This window comes from Pantherophis guttatus, chromosome 1, assembly GCF_059756535.1.
Source record: "Pantherophis guttatus breed Tessera chromosome 1, ASM5975653v1, whole genome shotgun sequence".
Classification (NCBI taxonomy): domain Eukaryota; kingdom Metazoa; phylum Chordata; class Lepidosauria; order Squamata; family Colubridae; genus Pantherophis; species Pantherophis guttatus.
In genome coordinates this window covers 257679730-257703598 of record NC_142063.1, presented here as the reverse complement: position 1 = coordinate 257703598, position 23869 = coordinate 257679730, and the positions used below count along the sequence as shown (strand labels likewise).

At 39.0% G+C, this 23869-nt stretch overlaps 1 long non-coding RNA gene across 2 annotated transcripts; it reads right to left on the bottom strand.

Moving 5' to 3' along the window:
• Positions 1-872: 872 nt before the first annotated feature.
• Positions 873-6350, bottom strand: LOC117666394 (uncharacterized). 2 transcript variants are annotated; one of them, XR_004591767.2, is made up of 5 exons: positions 6282-6350; positions 5608-5646; positions 4707-4850; positions 2015-2141; positions 873-1141 (listed from the first exon to the last, which is right to left on the bottom strand). It is a non-coding gene; the product is annotated as an uncharacterized LOC117666394 (long non-coding RNA). The 2 variants fall into 2 exon arrangements; XR_004591766.2 differs by lacking the exon at positions 873-1141 and having other exon boundaries at positions 1982-2141.
• Between the last annotated feature and the right edge of the window lie 17519 nt (positions 6351-23869).

Below are 23869 nucleotides of genomic sequence, written 5' to 3'. Positions count from 1 at the left end.
TGACCCAGAAACGAACTGTTGAATGTCACTTCATTCCTGCAAGCAAAAAGTTCCTTCCAGCAGCTGCTTCTTGGCTTGTCAATTTAAAGCGACTGCGTCTTCCCCCCCCCCTTCTTTGCCAAGTGATCTCCTGGCTAAGAAGCGATCAGTTGGGAGGCTTCTCAATTTAAAGCGACGGTGTCTTGTTTTTTTTCTTTTTCTTCTTTGTCAAGTGAGCCCTGATTTTTTTCCTTCTAGCCGATCATCTGGGAGTTGGGAGGCAGTGAATAGATTGGGGACAGGGCCAGGCAGAGGTGGTATTTACCGGTTCTCCGAACTACTCAAAATTTCCACTACTGCGAACTGGGGAGAACCGGTAGCAAACCACCACCGGATGATTAGGATTATATAGGTGATCCTTAATTTACTTGGTACCAGTTGCTTGGTAACCATTCAAAGTTATGACAGACCCCAAGAAAGATACTTACAACTTGGGCCACCCCCTCATGGTCATGTGATTGCATTTGGGTGCTTGGTAACCGGCCTGCATTTACGGTCATTTGCAGTGTCCCATTTATTTATTTATTTATTTATTTATTTATTTATTTATTTATTTATTTATTTATTTATTTATTTATTTGCCTGTTTAATGACCAGCAGGATTTATGACTGTGATACCCAGGCTCAATTATGGCTGCAAGTCAAGGACTACCTATAATTCACAGCATTCTTAGCAATGCTAAGCAACACTGGGACTGGGAGCTATAATCTCAGTGCAACTCATTTGCACAAGAGTAGGGAAAAGTCACTGTAAGAAACTTCAGATTGGTCCCTGCATTTCTTTTCAACTTGCTGCTGCTTTTGTCCAATAATCACATCTTCTGAACAGGAAGTACCTATGCTAAACACACTACCCGTCTATTGGAAGATTACAGAAATATTCAAGGATCACAGGAAAGTTTTCCTCCTGCTGCTCATTTGTTCCAAGATGTGGTTGCTATTAAGGAGATAAGCTTTTGGAAGCAGCCGAATATTCCCAGCTGTTGTACGACTAGCCTTCTATAACAGCAGCAGCAGCAGCAGCAGCAGGATCTCATCGCTAGACAGCAGAGCAACCCAGAGCACCCACAGGCATGGCAATGTTGGGAAGAGCATATGTTCCCTGTACACAGTAGCCAAAAGCAAGAGACAGCAATTAGCACCAGCCGAATGAAAATGAATGGTCATATACATAACCTTAATAAAAATGTCATAGATGAAGGGGGGGGGATCCCTACCATGTTGGATCCTTCTTCTTGGTAAGAAAAGACATGGCTGGTTCTCTGCTTGTTCATTCACATTATCAATAATATAAAAACTGTATTTCATTCTCTATCTATCTATCTATCTATCTATCTATCTATCTATCTATCATCTATCTATCATCTGTATCATCTCTCGCTCTCATCTCTCTCATCTATTTCTCATCTATCTCTCATCTCTATAATCATCTATCTATCTTCATCATCATCATCATCATTCTTATCTATCTATCTATCTATCTATCTATCTATCTATCTATCATCTGTATCATCTCTCTCTCTCATCTCTCATCTATTTCTCATCTATCTCTCATCTCTATAATCTCTCATCTATCTACTTCTTCATCATCATCATCATTATCTCTCTCATCTCGCTCATCTCTCTCTCATCTCTATAATCATCTATCTATCTTCTTCATCATCATCATTCTTATCTATCCATCTATCTATCTATCTATCTATCTATCTATCTATCTATCTATCTATCTATCATCTATCTCTATTGCAATTATCTACCATCTCTCCCCCCGTCCCACCATCCCCTTGAGGGACCATGATATTCTATATAATATAACTAATAATTATTTTGTCCTTTACATCCATCCAGGCATCATCAGTCTACATGTGTGTCCTTCTTTTACATTCCAGGCCTCTGATTTCATTGTTAAATTATTAACTAGGCTAGCCAGGCAAACGCAACATTTCTCATTCACAAGTTGGGATCTTATATATACTTTTTCCTTCAAAGGTCAATCATTTCTAGCGATGTAGCCAAGAGGAGGATCTTGTTGTCATCATGGCAGATGTCTTCATTCATTTTGGCAGTTCCAAAGAAATGACAGAAATCTTGAACGTCACCAGCTATGGAAATGAAGGGGGCGGGGGAGGGAATTTTGCTATGAAAGCAGGGTGAGGACCAAGTGCAATTGAACCGAAAGATTACGTTGATGATCCAATATCAATATAAGCCAATATTGATGATCCATTCTTTATATGATGGGAGGGGCTAGCTCATTAAAGCTATCTTTGCAAAACATCTCTCATTCAGCCTCTAGTGCAGTGTTTCTCAACTTTGGCAGGCAGCCTAACTGGGGAATTCTGGGAGTTGAAATCCACACATTTTCAAGTTGCTAAGGCTGAGAATCACTGCTTTAGTGTCTTTAAGCAGGACTGAGAAAACTCTTACTTGAAGACCTGGAACTGTTGCTTTTCAGCATTGGCAATAGCCAATGCTGAAAAGCAGCATAATTTCTATATTTCCATTAAGGAGAGTCCACCCCAATGCTAACTCCAAAGGTAATGCCTCAATTGCCTTTGGGCTTTGCAATTTCCAATAATTAATGCTCTATGATATCATAGCTGAGAAAAGGAAAATGTCTAGCTAGGTGATACATGAATTAGAATAACAAGGTTAAGAGAGAAAAGATAGAATAACCCCAAGAGTATCTTCAATAATGCCTACTACTTAAAAAAAATTAAATCAATTTACCATCTGATAAAAGGCTTTAAGTTTCTAAAATGTGTAATTGTACCTTCGTATTGTTAAGATTTTGTTTGTAAACCCATATTTGCTTTAGAGTTACATTTGTGCCTTCCACACCCAAAATGGATGTATTAATGCAATGAATGATACTTGAAGTCAGGGTTGCTGTTACCATAGAAGTGCCCTTGTGTAGAATTCCACAGCATAGCCCTCTGCAAAGTATTTTTTTTTAATTTTTGAAATTTTTAAAATATAATTATATAGTGTGTTTGGTTATGGGCATAGGTTCTGCTCCTGTCTTGGCAGCCAAGTATGTATGATGTATCTTCTCTGTAATTTTTATTTGCAACTGGCACCTCATCTCATGCAATGCTGTTGTGGAGTACATAAGTTGCACACTGGGTTGTAGTGGCCTGGCTGAAGGATAATGAAAGCCATTACAATCATCAAAACAAAACAGTCAAGTCCCATCCTTTAAGATGGAGAAGATGGCTGAAAGCAGGGAATGAGGGGATGTAGGAAAAAGACATATAATAGCTCTTGATTCTGAAGATTATTTTTAAAGCACAACTGTGTATTTAAATAAATGAAATATCAAATATACTACAAACCCCAGGATGCAGTTATAAACATATTCTACAGGGGGCTCTATCGGTGGTGAAATCCAATTTTTTTTACTACCGGTTCTGTGGGTGTGGCTTGGTGGGCAGAGTGGTGCTTGGTGGGCGTGGCTTGGTAGGCATGGCAGGGGAAAGATAGTGCAAAATCTCCATTCCCACCCCACACCAGGGGAAGAATACTGCAAAATCCATTCCTACCCTACTCTAGGGGAAGGATATTGCAAAATCCCCATTCCCTCCCCACTCTTGGGGGTAGGATATTGCAAAATCTCCATTCCCACCCCACTCCGGGGCCATCCAGAGGTGTATTTGCTAGTTCTCCGAACTGCTCAAAATTTCCGCTACCGGTTCTCCAGAACCTGTCAGAACCTGCTGGATTTCACCCCTGGGTTCTATATTGCCGAAGATGGGAACATTTGTTCCACAATTATCTGGCCTTTTGAGTGTGCAGTCTAATCGGGTCCGGAGAATAGACTTCATCCAAAACCAGTAGATATATCTTGTCCTATATGTGTTTCTAGCAAGATTGAAGTGGAGTCCTGCCCAAAAGTTCTACTGCTGCTGCAGTACTTTCAACCAGCTCTTTACAGTAGCCTAGGAAAACATGTATTTGTTTCTCAGAGAACACGGAGCCAAAATAGAAGCCAAGTAACTCTCCTTCTTCATTAGTATCCATTAGTGTTTTCCTACTTCATACTTTTTTGCCATCCTCAATCTCCTTTGTCACTCTTCACTTTAAATACACTACAATGAAAGTCATAAAACCTGCCTTTTAGGCCAGCTCAGCTTTTCAGAATTATAATACTTTATAAGTTTGCACTCTTCTTCAAATGTACCCAAATAATTGTTTAGTTTAGTTTTTTAGTTTTTTAGTTTTTATTATATTTGTATACCGCCCTTCTCCCGAAGGACTCAGGGCTGTGAACAGCCATGATAAAACAACATACAAGACAAAATTTAAAAAACATATTAAAACAATTCAATCTTTGGCCAAAATTAAAACTTCCAATTAAAACCATTTTAAACCACTTTTAAAACCCAATTTAAAATCATTTATCCCATCAGACCAGCTTGCTGAAATAATAGGGTCTTCAGAGCTCGACGGAAGGCGCGGAGGTTGGGGATCCTTCGTATGTCTGTATCTCCAAGTTAGCTCATGCTCTAAAAGCCCATAGAACCTTTTGCTTGTTTACTAACTGTTCAGTGGCATGTAGTGCTGGGCTGCTAACTGTTTAAGAACTGATTCTGCTGGCTCCATTGCCATGCTGTGACATGCTGCTAGCTGCAGAACATCTGATTAGTCTGCTGGGCATCAAGGCTTACCTCTGATGTCAAATGGCTTGCAAATTTCATAAAATTTAATTCTCATGAGTTGGTGTGAGTCTGCTGCAACACTCCAGTGGCTATGACATTCAGCTAAAGAATGGTATTAAGGAAATCAACTCCGAATGGTCATCGGAAAAGATCCTGATGGGAAAGATTGAAGGCAGAAGGAGAAGGATGAGATGATTAGATCATCATATTGTCGCAATGAAGATGAATCAGAGCAAACTCCGAGGCAATGGAGGACAGGGAGGCCTAGTGTGCTATGGTCCATGGGGTCATGAAAAGTCAGATATGACTTAGGGACTAAACAACAACAAAGAGTGGCATTACTTTTCTCTTCCTTAGAGTGTTAGGACAAATTCACTAGGAACATTATCAACAGCATTACCAGAGTTCTGATCAAGGGAGACATTGTAGTAATATTTTACTATTTTACTGATGATATAAAAATGAGAAAATTGGGAAAAACTTTCCAATATTAAAACTTTCCAATAGTAATATTCTACTATTTTACCAGATTTCTGATCAAGGGAGACATTGTAGTAATATTTTCCTCTAGAGCTTGGAACTGAGGGCCACTACAGAAAAACAACTAATGGAGATGGAAACATGAAGGACTGAATGCCACCATATATAACCCTGCCAAGAATACAGGAAAATCAGGAAAAAGGATGGGATTTGGGGGTAATGTTTATTCAAACATGCTGTCTTCTATTTGTGCTCTTAAGTGATACTGTCTAGGACTAAATATTGTTGTCGGAATGTTACATTCCCATGCTCTAACTGTTAGTGGTCTGTGCCAAGATGATGCTTTCTTTAACACAGTGCTCCGTTAATTTCAAAATACATGATGAGATTCTAAATTCTTGAAAGAACCTTTCAACCAGAATATACTCACATCCCTCATTCTTACAGAACACCCCATCTCTGATGGATCCTGGAGGGGGAAAAAAATAAATCTGATTTTAGCCTTGGTTTATTTAACCATAACAATAAAGCCTCTATATACATTATACATTTGCTAAGCCAAACAGATTTGGTAGGATCCAAGCAAGCGGGATGCTAGTTGCAAATGATGATATGCAGGTCAACAGATGTTCTTGCGTTGACCTCACCAGATAAAGAAAAGGATGCAGCTAAAAAGAACAGAAAATGCACATAACTCTTTTTGGTCATTTCTAGAACCAGAGAGAGACACACACATTTCTGCTCCCTTTTATACTTTCTAAATTTCATGACAATCCAGCCTAAATTTTGCATGTTCATTTTAACAAACAGTGATATTAGAAATGGTGTTTATTTTATAGCCTAGAAACTCCATCTTAAATGTTAGTGTAAGTTTATATGACAGTTCTATTAAATATAAAATAGGCCCATTACAGAGAAAACCCTTTCTGCCTGCTTTTATCTGTGACTAAATGGCAGAGGCAGCCCTGCAACTCTTCAAGTAAGACATTTTTAGAACTCTATTTATATTACAGCCATAACAAACTCGCAACTAGAAAATTATAATGGGCACAAACAGCTAATAAAAAAGAGATTGTTGAGAAATACTTCTTAATAGCAACTTACAAGCAATTCCGATAAAATAGAGACCCTCTCTCTCTGCTTGGAAAAAGTCCACTGCTGTAACCAGAGCCACTTGGCAATAGCTTTTCATTTTCTAAGGTTATTCTTGCCAAGCCATTGTGAGTAGTGGGCATTGTTTCCTTTCTTCTTCATGTGATGACCTCAAAAGTAAACTTTTGATAATTACTGTATCTCTCCCAAATCAAAGATGAATGGCTTGTGGCCCTCCAGTCAGCAACTTCTGGAGAGTCCCAGATCCATACATTCCATTTTTAGAGGAAATGGAACTAAACAAATGACAGGAACTTCACTGGTGCTTGTGGACCACAGATTCTTTTCTTCTTCTGATTATATCACTGAACTCCTTTATGATTCACTTCAGTGGCTTCTAGTGAACTTTTGAAGTAAGATACTGAATTGAAGATTAGAGGTGTTTCTCCCAGTGATATTGATTTGATGATGGCTTGATAGGAATCTTTATTATACTGGTGCAGCTGTGGTTTATATTGCTAGAGTCCAAGGATTTTACAGAAATTTCCAGGTATTTTTCTTAAGTAAATGAAGTCCCAGAAAATGTTGGAAATTTTTGGGAGAAATTATTCTCTCCCCCACCTCCTCAAATAAATAAGAAGAGGTAGTACAACCTTTGCTAGAAAGTTTTTTCCAATTTTCTCATTTTTATATAGTCAGTATATTTCCTCACTGTAGCCATCAGGTTATTAATAAGTTCCTCTTTGTTTTGAGAAAATTTTCTTGCTTCCTCCATCTTTTTGGTGTGTTTGTCTTCCTCTGTTTGCTACCCTGCAAACAGTTGACTTGCTGAGGTTTTCCAGTGGCAGAGATATCAGATGGTTCTTGTGAGTCTCCTAATAGGATTTCTCCCTCTTTTCTGTAGTGTTGGACCTTGTCAAAAAATAGGCCCCCTCTCATAGCAAAAAGCTGTGATCCAAAGATACTCTTGTAGTTTGAGGTATCTCATCAAGGATAGCAGCTTGTAAGTTGCGGGATTCATATCATCAGGAGATCTCAATGTCAACTCAGCAGAAAACTGTGGAGGGCATATACTGACTGCACTACAGTGCTATGTATTGCTAAGAAGGCTGTGTGCCTGCCAGATAGACAGAAGAATGTTTAAATTAAGGGAAGTGAGTGTCATTTTGCCATTGTTATGCAATGATTGGTGTTTTGAAGGACATCATCTGTGCATAGTTGAATAATAATCAGGGATGCTGGAAAACACATTGTCTTAGACTGCTATCACTTCATTATATATTCTGTCTGAGAATACATATCGACCTTCCCCAATCTGGCACTTTATAAAGGAACTGGGTTTCATTCATATTCAACTTAATTGGAGAGCATCATTCTAAAGAAGGTAGCTACATCAGATCTCAGTGCTTGAGCTTGCTAGCCCAGAAAAACCACAGAAATATATAGGAAGGAGAGATGTCCCAACTAGAATTAATCTGCCAGTTCCAAATAAACAGGAAATCAATTGATGCTACTAAAAATGTTCATAAGGTATGCTAGAGCAAAATAGGCTTTGATTTCACATTTGCCTCCTTTTTAGAATGAGGGCCTTAATCAAGGTAAATGTTTATCCTGGTAAGACATCAAAGGCAGTGGTTTTAAATGGGACCCTCAGAACACTTTACAAAGTCTCACTACATCAGTTATCACTAACCATCTGTGAGTCTGGTGTTCTACCAACAAAAACATAACCTGATGAATAATTGAATCGTCCACATTTGAAGTGAAAGATGAATCAGAAGTCTGAAAGCAAGCCAAGGTAATGTGTTACAGGGTACTCATGGCTGAATCAAGGACTGTTTATTAAATGTGTAGATTAAAAAATTAAAACTACAATATTCAACTTCAGATTCAAAAGCGCATTTGTCATTAAGTATGAATACACACACAAATGCACACATACCGTATACATCAGAGGTGGGGCTCAGCAGGTTCTGACCAATTCTGGAGAACCAGGAGCAGAAATTTTGAGTAGTTCAGAGAAACAGAAGTAAAAATTCTGACTGGCCCTGCCCCCATCCATTCTCTGCCTCCCAAGTCCCAGCTGATCGGGAGGAAATGGGGATTTTGCATTAACCTTCCCCTGGATTGGGGAGGGAATGGTGATTTTACAGTATCCTTCTCCTGGAGTGGGGTGAGAATGGAGATTTTACAGCATCCTCCCCCTGCTATGCCCACCAAGCCACGCCCACCAAGCCATGCCACTCCCACCAAGCCACACCCACAGAACCGGTAGTAAAATTTTTTGAAACCCACCGCTGGTATATATACATGGTTTCATAGGTATTTATGAGAAACTCAAGCAAAGTTTAGTTTGAGTTCACTGCAAGCACTGCATTTAATCAATACAAACTAATCATGTGGAACAAGGACATTTCCTATGGAGAAATGTCCATCAAACCATGTGAATTACATTTCCTAGGATGAAAATGAATGGTTTCCTTTTCTTTCACCCAGTACGCTCAACTGATTTGCTAAGCAGTGATTTTTGTTCAATGACAGGGGGAGTATAGAACATACCTGTAGGGCTAGGGAATGATCATGGGATCAAAGCACTGTAAGGGTTGAACAGGCAATCATTCTAAGTATATATATATATATATTTTCCGAAGAAACACAATATGATTAAATTACATTGAAAACACATCTAAGTATTCTGGAAGGTTACACCAGCAGATCTGGCATGATAAGAAAGTCAGTCATTTTGTGTATATATAAAAAGGGGTGGGGGGAAAGAATGGTTAGATCTAGATTTCTATAAAAGCTGCTGTATTTAAACAAAGGCTACATCTGCACAGCTCTTCTTGCTCACCCACCCCATTAGGCATGTAAAAGAATTCCACCATAAATTCTGCTGGAAACGAGGTTGGGTGTTCCATTTCCACTGGATTTTGCGAAGGAGTGAATGTTAGCATCCCACAAAGTCTGCTGGAGTTCATCATTCCCAGATCAAAAATCTACCTCCTCCCCTTGAATATGATCTCAGTGAATCTTGCGTGCAACCTTCACTATTTATCAAGAGGGTACAAGGTCTCCCATCTGGAGCTTCAACTTGGGGCTCATCCACACAGCCTGCTTTCCATGATACAAAAACTCTCAGTCAACTCCCTATTTGCTGAGGAGGAGTCCTCACAATGAAACCTTCACCTAATGGGCAACCCACAGGCTAAGGCAGGTTGGAAATGACCCAATGTGTTCCATCATGAATGCAGTGTTTTTATGGGGGAATAGAAGACTTCTCATCCGGGCAATCTATGGTGCATGGAGAACAAGAATTGGGTCATATGATCAAGGATGGAAACCTTAGCTGCAGCTGGCCAACAGGTTTGGTCTGGGGCTGTGCCTTTCTGTCCAGTCCTTGGACTCTGAATATATTCTGCAATTTGGGTGTGAGAGAAACCAGAACCCAGTTTCTGCAGATATTTCCTTTTTTAAATTGATTGTTTGACTGGTCAATATAGAGAATGCAAACTAACTAGCCCAACCTTGAATTAATGTAATTGAAAAAACATAGCTCTTGTGCTTCTGTAGCATGTCATTTCCTTCCTAGTGGCTACTGTTCTCAGGCAAATCTGACCCCTCAGTTTCTCTCATGTGATTTTTTTTCATAATCAGTAAAGTGATTTCTATTTATTTGATGAATATGTTTTGTCTGCATGAATCCAACCTATGACTAAATGGCAGCCCCCAAAGAGTTGAAAATACTCACTTTTTACTGTCCTCTAGTGGCCAGTTGTTTGAAGAGTAGGCCAGGCAGCAGGTCAAAATTTTGCGATCCCCTATAGCTGGGGTCTCTCTCATGCACTAAAATCCCTTTCTTCAACTCCAGCTCCATGAATACTGAAGCAACACATGCATCTAGCCTGCACAAATATTGGTGAGCATTATGGAGCAGTGGAGAGAAGCACTCTGCCTACAAGTAGTAGTTGTTAGGTCAATCGGTTGACAGGTTTTTGATGAGTGGGGGCACAAAAATGGAATTTGGTGGAACATCCAGACCTTGTAAACACTACCCCAGTTCAGATTTGGCATGTAAAGAACATCCTGTCCCCCCTCCCCCATCACTGCTTCTTGCCCTCACCATATTTGATGGTGAAAGTGGCAGAGTCTGCCATTCTCTCCTTCCAACTCAACTGACAGGAAAATGATAACACTGTGGTCTTTTCATTCATTCATTCATTCATTCATTCATTCATTCATTCATTCATTCATTTCATTCATTAAATTTCTATAGATTCCCATCTCAATTAATGACTCTGACCGGTTTACAGTTCCAAATCTATAAAAATAACAATATAAAATAATGAAATAAATTTAAAACAATATTTAAACAATAAACAATAATTAAAATAATAAAAATATCCAGCCAGCACCTGAGATAGTTTATGCTTCCCAACCCCCTGGTCTGGGGTGGGGAGTAGGGATTCAGAGGGCTGGTAAATGTGGTTCATTCAAAACCTTAGCCTTTTACCATGGCCAAAGTAGACAAAATACAGTCGAATACTTTATTGGCCAAGTGTGATTATACACACAAGGAATTTGTCTTCTGTGCATAAACTCTTGGTGTATACGCAAAAGAACAAAATAATAATCATAATAATGGGTGAAACCCACAAATATTTTTTTTTAAAGCAGGTTTCATTCCCAGTGAGATTACGCACTGGAGACAGCACTGTTGCCTCTGCAATTGGATGTTGTGAGGTGAAGCAAATCCTCCCACTTCCAAAGCAGGCGCCATAACACAATGTTGGAATGCATGCTTCGCTCCCGGGGTGGAAGACATTTTGGAAGTGAGGCTACACATCTGCATAACATTTGGATATTCTATACATCGGAAGTTGAAACGCTCTCCTCATGTGTGTGAATGTTCCTGAGAGCAGGAATTGAACCCGAGCAATGATTAGTGAAATAGGCTTTATAACTATAACAAAAAGAAGATTTATTTAGAAGAAGTATGTTTTATGGGTAGGCAAAGCCTAACCCTACCCTTTTACGGATAGGCAAAGACTAACGTTCCTCTTTCCAGTGTTTGGAATTAAAGCCATTATGTCTTGCTAGACCACAGTTGAGCAAATGTTTGACTCATAGGTAGGACTAAGATAAATGGACTGTCTGCGCAGAAAGCTCATGTTCATTTCATCACATGTAAGTGAACGAGAGACAGGCATGTTCCTAATTCTGATATAAAAGCAAAAGAAAAGAAGGCTTTTAAAAGTTTTGGACCAATCTCTCCCTCCCAAGCTGCATAGTCCTTTAAAAATAATAATCACTCTTGACAGTCATTTAATAATGGTGAGCGCTGTATGGCACTATTATTATGTGTTTCATCTAATGATGAATTTCCTTTTACCCTATGGACAAAGTACAAAGCAGGGAAATTATCGCGGTGATACTTTTAATAACTTCCTGTGGGAATGCAAATGCCATCCGGTGCTGTCTCTACAAAAGAGTTAAATCATGCAATTTCACAGATTAGACAACATAGGGTTACTAATGAGAAACTTCATTTCGGTGATAAAGTTCCCCCCCTTTCTAGAATATTTTGAGAGGCCTGTAACCTTTGGCTGACACCCAAGGAGGCTATTAGTTTAACCATGGGACGCACCAGCAAATATTCACGAGTCAGCAGAACCTCTCTTTTTCGGAAGGCAGTTCGTAACCTTCCCTACAAAGACTTTGAAATCTCAGGAAGAGCCGAGAGAAAGAAGAAAGTACATAGGGAAAAAAAAACACATTTGACTTATCAGCTTCCGATAGCTGCTTCGCTTTAGCTTCCAATGTCTTTTCGACAATGTAGGTTTAACTATAGCAGCTCTGCATCCCCTTTAAAATGTCACGCTGCCCTCTGTTCTATAAACATGTATCATCCATCACTAAATATTTAGATCTGAATTGTTGGGGCTGAGTTCTGTGCCAGGGGTAGGGGGGATTAATTCTTTTCAAGGTCCTGGTTTGATAGATTCTCCGCTGAAGTAAACATCCGAGGCAAGCATATGCTGAGGCCATAAAACCTAGAAATCCGCTTGGAAGTTTAACAAAGGGGTCATTTGAAGCATGTTATCATAATTTACAGGAAAATTGTCAGGTTTCTTCTACATGACTCATCAAAGTAGGCTCCTCCCTCTTTGACAAAAGCCATTGCTATGCAAATGATACTATAGAAAGAAATATCTCCACCCCCTCACCCCTGGGGAAACACCAGAGGGTTCTCAAGAACGAGGCATGATGGACTGTTTGCTATCTCACATCTGCCTAATGAACTGAGATGTTTTACAGACACAGGAAAACTATGTCAGGGTTTACAGAAGAGGTGACAATGGGAAGTAGTTTCGAGTGAATTTCTATAAAGTTAGATCTCGCCCCCCTCCCCCTCCCTCAAGAGTGGCAGAAAATTTACTTTGGTTTTCAACCTAGGTATCTGATTCTATTGTCATGAGATCATAGGTATTGTGTGTGCATATAGATACACACACCAGGTTCACTTTCTCAAATTAATATCTTGGTTAAGGAAAAGGAGAAAAGTGGAAATTGTGGTGGGAAGCTGTTCTAAAAGTACATGATGTGAGATGTCAAATGGTCCACGACTCTTAAATCAACTAATAAAACGTCTTTGCTTCATCTCATGTCTGCTGAGCTGAGGAACAACCTCTAGGAATCTGAGAGGAAGGAATCTGAGAGGAAAAACTCTTACATTGTACATTATGAAGAACTCATGGGCTCTTTTGATATCCAACAGTAACAAGGTTTTTCATTGAATCTATTAAGGTAGCCATCTGATAGTCCTAAGTATGGTTGCCTTGCTGGATCCAAATTTCTGAAACTCCTTGATGGGAAGCTTGCATGGAACCCTACATATACTGGCTTGAGCATTAATATGAATTAAAATACCTCCTAGATAGAATACTAGGAGGTACAACGTGAAAGGATCTAGTCCCTTATCCAGCCCTGGAATCCAAATTAAAGTATTCCAGAAAGATAGTTATCCAATGACCCTTGAACATTCAATAAAGGGGACCTCTTGATATTTGGTGTCATTGTTGAACTTTTTTTATTTTTGGAAAGTCCCACCTCAGTATATGTATTATTTTCTTCTGAACTTTTCCTATATTTTAGCTTCATAGTTGTGCTTCAGCATAGATTGAAAAGTTCCTTGCTTATTTATTTGACCCCTCATTTTTCCCTTGCCTTTAGATGGTTAACAACAGAGAAGATCAACCATCCCCCCGGGAAAAAAAAACTACCACAAAAACAAAACCATCAAAATGGTATGCAATATGTGACATACCAAGATCCACTTAAAGTAATTATTTCTCACTGAACCACAGTGATTAGACTGCCCTAACATTCTGACTCCAATAGTGAGGAAAAGGCCATTTTAAAGCTTTTCCTAGAGGTTAAAATGGTTGGGAGTGATTCTCCCAACCATTTTAACCTCTAGGAAAACCTTTCTCCCAAGATATGGTTCTCTCAAATCTTGGGAGAATTGGGTTTTTTTTCTCTTTCAGACAGCAGGCACCACAATAGAGTAGGCATATCTCCTGGGCCCCATTAGATGACATTTCTTCATAGAATGAATCTACAGCATGCCCACTAATTTTTCTATTGTACATTTTTCTAAAATATCTTATGGTAGAATCCAATGATCCTCTTCTATCTATGATACTTTTTCAAATAATTAAACGGCTGCTGCCCTATATGAGACCTCAAAATTTGTTCCAAAAGTTTTATGACACATCCAGAGCTGATCATGAGATACTGCAGAAAGAAGGAGAGGAGCTCCAATGCAAATAGTCATCAGGTCACATAATGGTGGATGCGTCAATGTTCTCATAAGCCACATGACAAATATTACTACATCTTTCCAATGGTTTAATGAAATAATTGCTCTTAACTAAAATCAGTGGGTTTTTTTAAAAAAAAATCTTAACTTTGGCTGAATTTTGCTCTAAATAAGAACATATAAATGAATAATAGTTCAGAATTTATGATCCTAACACTAGTATTTCATGTGCAAAGATTCTTGGGTGTGGACAATTTCTTTTTAAAATAAACCAAGAAAAAAAAAAGAAAGAAACAAAACATTGCACATTTAATTTGCAAGATTCTTTGGGTAACACCACAGAAAAAAATGTAGAACACAATAAAATCCATTCAGATATAATATGCCCGAGTAGTTAAAAGTCTGAACTTTATGAAAATTACAAAGTATTCTTGTAAGTTACAGAAAGAATTAATGGGTAAAAAGATTTGTCCATTTTCATTATGTAACATACTGCTGTTGATAAGGGCTCTCCAAAATTTTTACTATTAGATAATAAGTTTTGCCTCTAGGTGGGTTTTGAAATTTAGCCAGGGCTTAATCATCCTGACAGGCTAAAAGCTAAGGGAGTTTCTAAGTTTGCATGTTATTTCAAACATAATACAATCACATATTTTTGATAAGATACAAGGAGGCCCACCTAAGAGGAATATTTGACAGTTTAGATTCAAGGTGAAAGTGAAACTAAGAAGGGCTTTCTTCAAATTTGCAACAGTTATGTACTCCTCAATAGATAAAATAAAGAGCATTGTTCTTGGGATGTCAATAGATTTGTCTAACCAAGTGGACACATGCAGCATTTGTGAAGCCACTGCATTATAATGGCTTAATGTGCTCTTCAGTTGACTTTTAACTGAATGGAACATTGTTATGGTGTTCTCTTTCAGAAATTGTGGATAATAACAGCATAAAACATAATAAAACAACAACAACAATCAAAACAACAGTACCAAAGTGGTTGATGTGCCTGGCCATAACCAAAAGATCTGAATGCAATAGGAGTAGATGGAATCTCAATTTATCAATTACAAAAAGCTGCATTACAACAGCAACTTTATTAGAACATTATCTTTGACCAGTGGTGAGTTTCAAATTTTTTTACTACCAGTTCTGTGGGCATGGCTTTGTGGGCGTGGCTTTGTGGGCATGGCAGTGGCCATTCCCACCCCACTCAAGGGGAAGGGTACTGTAAAATCTCTATTCCCTCCCCACTGCAAGGGAAGGTTACTGCAAAATCCCCATTTCCTCCCGATCAGCTGGGACTTGGGAGGCAGAGAATAGATGGGGGCGGGGCCAGTCAGAGGTGGTATTTAGCGGTTCTCTGAACTACTCAAAATTTCCACTACCGGTTCTCCAGAACTGGTCAGAACCTGCTGAAACCCACCTCTGTCTTTGACTAAGTGTTTTTCCGGTGAGACCGGTCTATCAGGGCAACCTGGTCTACCCAAAATTTGCATCATCTTTGACTATTCTATATCCTTGGAAAGGATCTGATAGTGAAAAGAATCAAATCTAGTCAGAATTATCTGCTCGGTTGTGTGTAAATACTATAGCAGGATTAGGAGTAATAATAATAATTCAGAAAATATAAATAACTAAAAATTCAAGTTGAAAGATTATGGGATAAACTGGCCATAGTAGTCCCAGTGGTCCTCAGCATCCTCGGTGCCATACCAAAAGATCTTGGACTGCACTTAGAAAATAGGCACAATGACAAAATTTCCATCAATTACAAAAGGCCACACTGCTTGGATCTGCACATACGTATACTATGCCAATACATTAGGACATCTCAGATTCCTGGGAAGAATTCAATGCATATGAAGACCAACACCAGCTAAAGAACTGGCAGCTGTGATTTCACATTGTTATGTAGATGATGATAATGGTGATAGTGATGAGCAGAGGTGGGTTTCAGCAGGTTCTGACCAGTTCTAGAGAACCGGTAGTGGAAATTTTGAGAAGTTTGGAGAACCAGTAGTAAAAATTCTGACTAGCCCTGCCCCCATCTATTCTCTACCTCCCGAGTCCTAGCTGATCGGGAGGAAATGAGGATTTTGCAGTAACCTTCCCCTGGAGTGGGGTGGGAATGGAGATTTTACAGTATCCTTCCCCTGCCACGCCCACCAAGCCACGCCCACCAAGCCATGCCACGCCCACCAAGCCACATCCACAGAACCGGTAGTAAAAAAATTTAAAACCCACTACTGGTGATGATATATATATATTTCCATGTATGTATGTATATATGAAATAAACTAGGGGAAATATTCTTATGTTTGGGACCTACTGATCAGCTGTTGGATGTTTAAGCTGGAGGAACATTTATGAAGGGAGCCAGCAGTAGGTATTCCTCTGTGGAGCTGGTTTTGCCAAAAAAGAAGCTTGAATTTCTGCACCATCATGAAAGCAGCCCCTTAGCATATTTAGATATCTGTTCCTAGGCACAGAAATGGCAAAATAACACACAAAAATACATGACTTCATATTGTGATGCAAGTTGGGCCCTTTATTGTTTGTTTGTTTGTTTGTTTGTTTGTAGGACATATAATCTGTCTCAGTCCAAAGGACTCTGAGTGGTATATAATTTCAAAAAGCAAGAACAATACCCATAATAAAAAAGAATTAAAATCCAATGTATATTTTAAAATGATCACCAAAAGCAAAAATAACATCTCAAGATAGACTCCAGGTCAGCCAGCTAGGATAAAAAGTACATTGAAATAAAGCAGTTTTTACCTGTTGGTGGAATTGCGGTGGGGCTACAGTTAACTCTGGGAAGAGAGTTAAAGTGAGGCTATTCCAGAGAAGCTTGGCCTCTAACCTAACCCCCTCAAACCTCACAAGATTCATGCCTACATCACATCACTCACAAGTACATAAAGGCCTGCACCACAACATTGCGATGTGTGTTGTATCACTTGCCCTCCCGTGGGGCCTGTGTTGGAATATCTCTCTGAACAGTGAAGGGAACTCAGATTCCAGGTTGGGCCCATCACCTCAGGCTGGCCAGACTGAGGCGGGACCATTTTAAGCTACACATGCTCTTCCACTCAACTGTGGCATGTCCCTATAATACATCCAGTGGTGGGTTTCCAATATTCTTACCACTGGTTTGCCCCGTAAATGCACACTTGCTTTGCGTGCCTAAATAGGACGGCATAGAGACAGGGTGAGTGGACAGTCTCACTCGCGATTTCCGCTACTGGTTCAACCGAACCAGTATGAACTGGCGGAATAGATCCTCCCAATCTTGCATTTTCTCACTAGAAGTTTTTCAGTTAGCCTAATTGGATCTGGGGATACATTTAAAAGAGTAAAAGCGGAGTTATTGGCCATACATAACGATGACCAATGCTTACTAAGCCTTCAGAGCTGAGCCGTGGAGGCCATCGTGTACAAAACTAGAATGGGGAGTTGTCTAATTTTCCATCCCACCTTTTATTGCTCCAAAGAAAAAAGAGATAATGTTTGACAATCTTACTCAGAAATGTTTGACATATGAGAAAAAAAAAGGAATGCTTCCCCCCCCCTGCCCTGTACTGCAGCACAGAAGCACTTGCTGAACTCATAGTTTTGAGCTCCATTAGCAAGCTACAGTAGCTATCTGGACAATGTTTAGAAAGTGGATTGTTCAACAGCAAGGCCTAGGCAGCCCTAGGTATTTCTTTGAAAAATACAAAGAACCCGGCATTAGCAAGAGTTTTCTGGAGAAAATCAGATGAAAATGTGAAAAGCATGGGTGTTCAAAGGAACTGGCTACTTTGGTCAGAATGAGGAAAGCAACGTCATGGCCTTTGTGTGCATGCTCCACCCCTTTTGCACATGCATGCAACATTGTGATGTACAGTATGTAATGCCGCTTTTGTCCTTGTCCCCCACCTGCAGTTGCTGCTGGTTCAGAGAAGGGAAAATGCAGTGAGATTCACTTTGCTTGAATGACAATTGAAACTAAAGAACAAAGGAATTCAGGAGAAAGGCATCTTTACGCATATTTTATTTTATTTTATTTTATTTTATTTTATTTTATTTTTTTTAATTTGATTTATATGCCGCCCTTCTCCGGAGACTCAGGGCGGCTTACAATGCGTTAAGCAATAGCCTTCATTCTTTTGTATATTTATACAAAGTCAGCTTATTGCCCCCCCAAACTGGGTCCTCATTTCGCCTACCTTAGAAAGGATGGAAGACTGAGTCAACCTTGAGCCTGGTAAGATTCGAACCTGCAGAAATTGCAGGCAGCTGTGTTAATTACAGGGTGCATTAAACCACTGTACTACCAAGGCCCCTATTTTATTTTATTTTATTTTATTTTATTTTATTATTTTATTTTATTATTTTATATTTCTTATTTTTTTATTTTACCCACTTTTCTTATTTTCTAAATAACTCAAGGGAACATATGTAATACTCTTTCCTCCTCCTATTTTCTCCACAGCAGCAACCCTGTGGGCTGAGATAGAGTGACCAGGCCAAAATCACCCAGCTGGCTTTCATGCCTAAGGATGGACTAGAACTCACAATCTCCTGGTACTTAACCACTACTCCAAATTCATTGCAGACTCACAGCAAATGAGACAAGTATGACTGTTATGGCTACTGCAAGACAGCTTTGTTGCTGAGAACTTAGGGGAAAAAAAACAGCTAAAGATAATTTGGCACAAAGAAGGGTTGTTCCTCTTTTACAAGTTTAAAGCAGTTTATCTGGTTGTTCTTTTTTAAAATTATGGACCTCATGAACTTGGAGGAAATAAAACAATCCAGATGCAAAATTAAGAACAGTAAATGAAGAAATAAATTATTCTGACTCTAAAAATGTGAAAGCAAAACAAATATTGTTTGAGACATGTTATTTATATATTTTAACCAGTGGTTGGTTGCCCCCGGTTCGGACCGGCTCTATAGAACCGGTAGTAAAACTGGCAGGAGGCCCCACCCACTTATCCTGACGTCATGAGAAGCGATCAGTACATATGCAGAAGCTTCTGTGCATGCGCAGAAGCAAGGTGTGGGCGCGAGCGAGGCGAGCGTGTGCGTGCGATCCCGTTGCGAACTGGTAGTAAAGGTAAGTAGAACCCACCCCTGATTTTAACCTATATTTTTCAAGTATTTTTTATCCCCAAATGTTTTTCGGCTGAAGAAATTGAGGAAATGCCCAACAAGTCAGAATAATGCCTCAAATGATAGTAACATAACAATTTTGAAAAGCTCTTCACACAACTTCAATAATTGAAAATGCAAAGAGACACACCTTGGTATCTTTTCTAAAGGGCGAGGCTCTTTATAATTCTAAATGGGAGCACATTCCAATGTTTGGAATCAACATAGGGGAAAAAACATTTTTTCCTATAAATGCTGATATTCACAAAAGGGCAACATTTTATTTTAATAGGCTTCTCCTAATACAAAGTCTGTGAATAGCCAGACAATAAACCACTTTAAGGTTTTAAGGCTTCAAATCAACACTTGAATCTCGAAATCATGTGGCAATTAGAGAAGAAATGTGCCTGGTAATTTCTCAGAAGTCACCCTTATTTGCAAACAGATGCCTGTTTTCTTACTTTATTCTTAATTGCTTAAGGATTTATTTCCCATTTCTCTCCATCCCCCCTTCCCCCCATTTCCTATGCATAAGAGGGCTCAATTATGTGACAGAGCCTCACCAATATTGGTTAATAATCTCAAAAAGATATGCCAGATTGGGCCTGTTTAGTAAACAGATTAGGGACCACCAGGTATTCCAGTACTGGAATGGAATTAAAAACCTATGAAATCTCTCTTATTGAGCTTCCACCCGTAACCTATTGTCCTGGCCCCAGGTGCTTTGGTGAATAAGTCGATCTTCTCTTCTCTGTAACAGCCCCTGAAATACTGGAAGTCAGCTACTAGTCACCCACAATCTGTCTCTTTGTTAGACTAGACATGCCTAGTTCTCGTAATTGTTCATAGTATGGTTTAGCCTTCAGATCCCTTATCATCTTTGTTGCTCTTCTCTGTATTCTTTCTAGGGTCTCAGCATTTTTTCTGTATCATGATCACCAGAACTAGATGCAGTATTCCACGTGTGGCCTCACTAGTGCAATATATAGCAATATTATCACTTCTCGTGATGGTATCTCTCTGTTGATACAACCTAGGACTACATCGGCTTTTCTGGCAGTTGCACTGCTGGCTTATACTTAAGTGGCTGTCCAATAAGACACCTAGACCGCTCTCACAGTTACTACTGTTCAGCCAGGTACCACCTATTCTATACCTGTGCATTTGGTTTTTCTTGTCTAAATGTAGGACCTTACTTTTCTCACCAGTGAATTGAATTTTGTTGGATATGGCCCAGTGCTCAAGTGTGTCAGGATCCTTCCAAATCCCTCAACATCTCCACCTTCCATCTCTTAAGAGTAAATCCGAATGGGTGAGTATGAAATGTGTTGGAATATTAGTAATATTGATAGTAATTAGTAATATTGATAAAGTTGGGTGAGTATTCCCAACTTTATTTATTTATTTTGTCTAAAAAGACTAACTTTTCCCACTCAGAAGTTTTACGGAAGATGTGTTCTGAAATTAAATTCTGCATTGACCTATGATCTATGTTCCAACTTCCATTCAGAAGCTCAAGATGACATACGCAATATTCTCTTGCCTTATTTTCCATAAAGCACATTCCTATGAAGTAGACTGAGCTGAGAGAGACCCATCGGCCTTCTCGGGAGTGGAGCAACAAACATATGGAAAATACATTGCTCCTGCTTTTTAATTCAAACTAACGAGGTGTTATAATGATTTTTCTTGATTGCAGTTCACTGGATATTGAAAGCGAAGCTTAGTTTTGCACAGCAATAGGACCATAACCATTTTTTTAAACTGTGTGAACAGCTCTAAGGACTTCATATTATTGAGTTTAGATAATGACAGGTCTGCTTTTTATCTCCCCTAAGATAATAAACAAAACCCAGTGTGAGAATCTGTGTGAAAGAGATCCACTTTTTAAAAAATCTGTTAGATTCTGATAGTCGTTTTTAAGTTTTAGTGGTGCTTTGCCTGCAAACAATTGCCTGTAGGCTTATTAGCATATCTATCAACAATTTAAATGTTTAAAAGGCAAATAATTCCATTCCCAGCTCAACTTTTCCATCTTCTGTCATTCCTGCAGGATAACCCAGACTGAGTTTGAACTTTGAAAGCTAGAAGAGGTGCTTTAACATTTGCATCCCATCAGCTCCCATTCCTTTTCCAGCGTTCCATATAGCTGGGGTGCCTGGTATAAAAATGCTGCTGGTGACAGTCTAGGTTTTACAAGTTATTGCTGCTCATATTCCACAGTGAATAATAAATCCTCAAGGAGATCTTTAATATAAACATTAATAGTTTCCCACATCTTTGCTTAGAGACTCAGCCAAGGATTTCTAAATTTGAAGAGCTTATTCTTCCCAGAAAAATGATTCTACTTAAAAGCTCCCACATTTTAATCTTTCTAAGATCAGGCTTATTAGAAAACTCAGCCCAAATTTACAAACTGTTGTATTGTGTGATTTTGAGATATTTCCCAGGATTTGATTCCAGTTAGATTAGGCTAGGTGGGCAGGTAGGTGTTTGTGTGTATGTCTGTATGTCTAGGTGTGTTTATATATATACATGCACACACAGTCTTTCCTTGTTTAGAGACCCCAGTTGCTTCCCGCAAAATGGTCACTAAGTAAACCATCTGACTGTGAGAAAGAAATAGTGACAGCAATAGCACCTAGACTTATATACCGCTTTACAGTGTTTTACAGCCCTCTCTAAGCAATTTACAGAGTCAGCATATTGCCCCCAACAATTTGGGTCCTCATTTTACTCATCTTGGAAGGATGGAAGGCTGAGTCAACCTTGAGCCTGGTGAGATTTGAACTGCCAAATTGCAGGCAACCGGCAGTCAGCAAAAGTAGCCTGCAGTACTGCGCTCTAACCACTGTGCCACTATAGCTCACTGTGAAGATCTCTGGTTGTTGCTGTGTCACTTGGATAAAATTATCTCTAGTAACAATGCCAGCATTACTTGCACCAAGTACAATGTGCATTGTTGTCAGATGCAGAAATTTAGGCATAAGTACGCACATTGGTTGGAAATTTGACTTGTTTACTATTGTATGCTGCTGTGTATTACTGTTTCACTTGCAAATAGTCACTAATTGAGCAGTTGCTAAGTGAGGAAGGACTGTATTTGTCCTATTATACCCTAATAAAAGCATTTGGCCTTACGTTTTAATTATTTTCATCAATGTATACATGCTCATATACAGAATGGTGCGGTGGCCTAGAGGTGGAGCTCTCACCTCACAGTCAGGAGGTTGTGAGTTTGATCCTAGGTAGACGTACTGTAGATATTTCTTTTTCTGGGCACAATGAGAATATATCTACTGACCAAATCTCTGCGTTGGTGACAGGAAGGGCATCCGGCCAGTAAAGACTCAGCTCCATGCAGTTGCCCAGATTCCACCCCACAAGGGATTATGAGTCATTAAAAGAATATTATGATGATGATACATACTCATATTCAGTTTTGTATTCATATTCAGTCCTTTCATTTTAATGCTCTTTTATGATGAAATGTGTCAAAATAAAGAGCATATTTTTTTTTACATGTACATTTTTCAAGTGAAAATTAGTTATAAAATACCAGACAATTGTAGTATTTTTGTTGTTTAAAAATGGGAAGGAAGGAAGGAAGGAAGGAAGGAAGGAAGGAAGGAAGGAAGGAAGGAAGGAAGGAAGGAAGGAAGGAAGGAAGGAAGTTTCTGCAATACTGGCTGGTTGGGGAAGAGAAGGAGAAAAGGGGAGATTAAGAGAATAAAAAAGTCAAAATGAAAGAATGCTTGGCAGGAAAATGAAAAGAGGTGAAGTATGCTTGGAAGGGTGTGTTGGGCAAGAAAGAATATACCTCTAAAAAAGTACTTAACCCAAGTGTCTCCAACTCCAGGAACTGGGACAATAAGATTTTGAGCCTGAAAATTAGAGACATGAATAGGTACAGTTATGACCTTTCCTTGATTTATTTGTCTTTTTATCACTATTGTTAGCCCTTCCCTGCTCCAGAATTGTGTGCTACAAGACGTTTGGCCATATGAATCTTATGAATGAATGAATGAATGAATGAATGAATGAATGAATGAATGAATGAATGGGTCACAGTTTTGAGATCTGCTTAATTCTCCAACTCTGTGCACACTCAAAGATGTTGAAAACTGAATAAAAGATCCATTTTACATGGCACATCATCATAATCTAGCTCCTTGTGATTCATGCCTACAGTTGTTTTTATCAGCTGTGGTTGCTCCTGGAAAATAAGGTTCCAGCTACTGTCCTTTTAGTGTTGGTAACGTCTAGGTAGCTTTTTTGTAACATGCTTTATGTGATGCTGCACTTGTTTTGAAACACAACTTGAGTCAAACTTTGGCTGTTGTTCTACTGATGAATAGTGAAAGGGCAGGAGAAGAGAGTAAAACACTGTGATAATATACTGCATGTCATATTCAGGAGAAGATAGGACCTATATCAAACAAGCGTTCATCCTAATAAAGTAGCCATAAAACTCCCCAATCCATTCATAAACATTACTAAGCTCCATCAGAACACAAGTATCTAAGAAAATAAGGCTATTTTAGAGCTTTCTTTTAAAAAAGAAAAAGAAGCAGCTATTCAAACGAGGAAATTAATAATAAAATTAGATTTTGATAACTGTTTTTTGCTCCTGGCTTTTAAA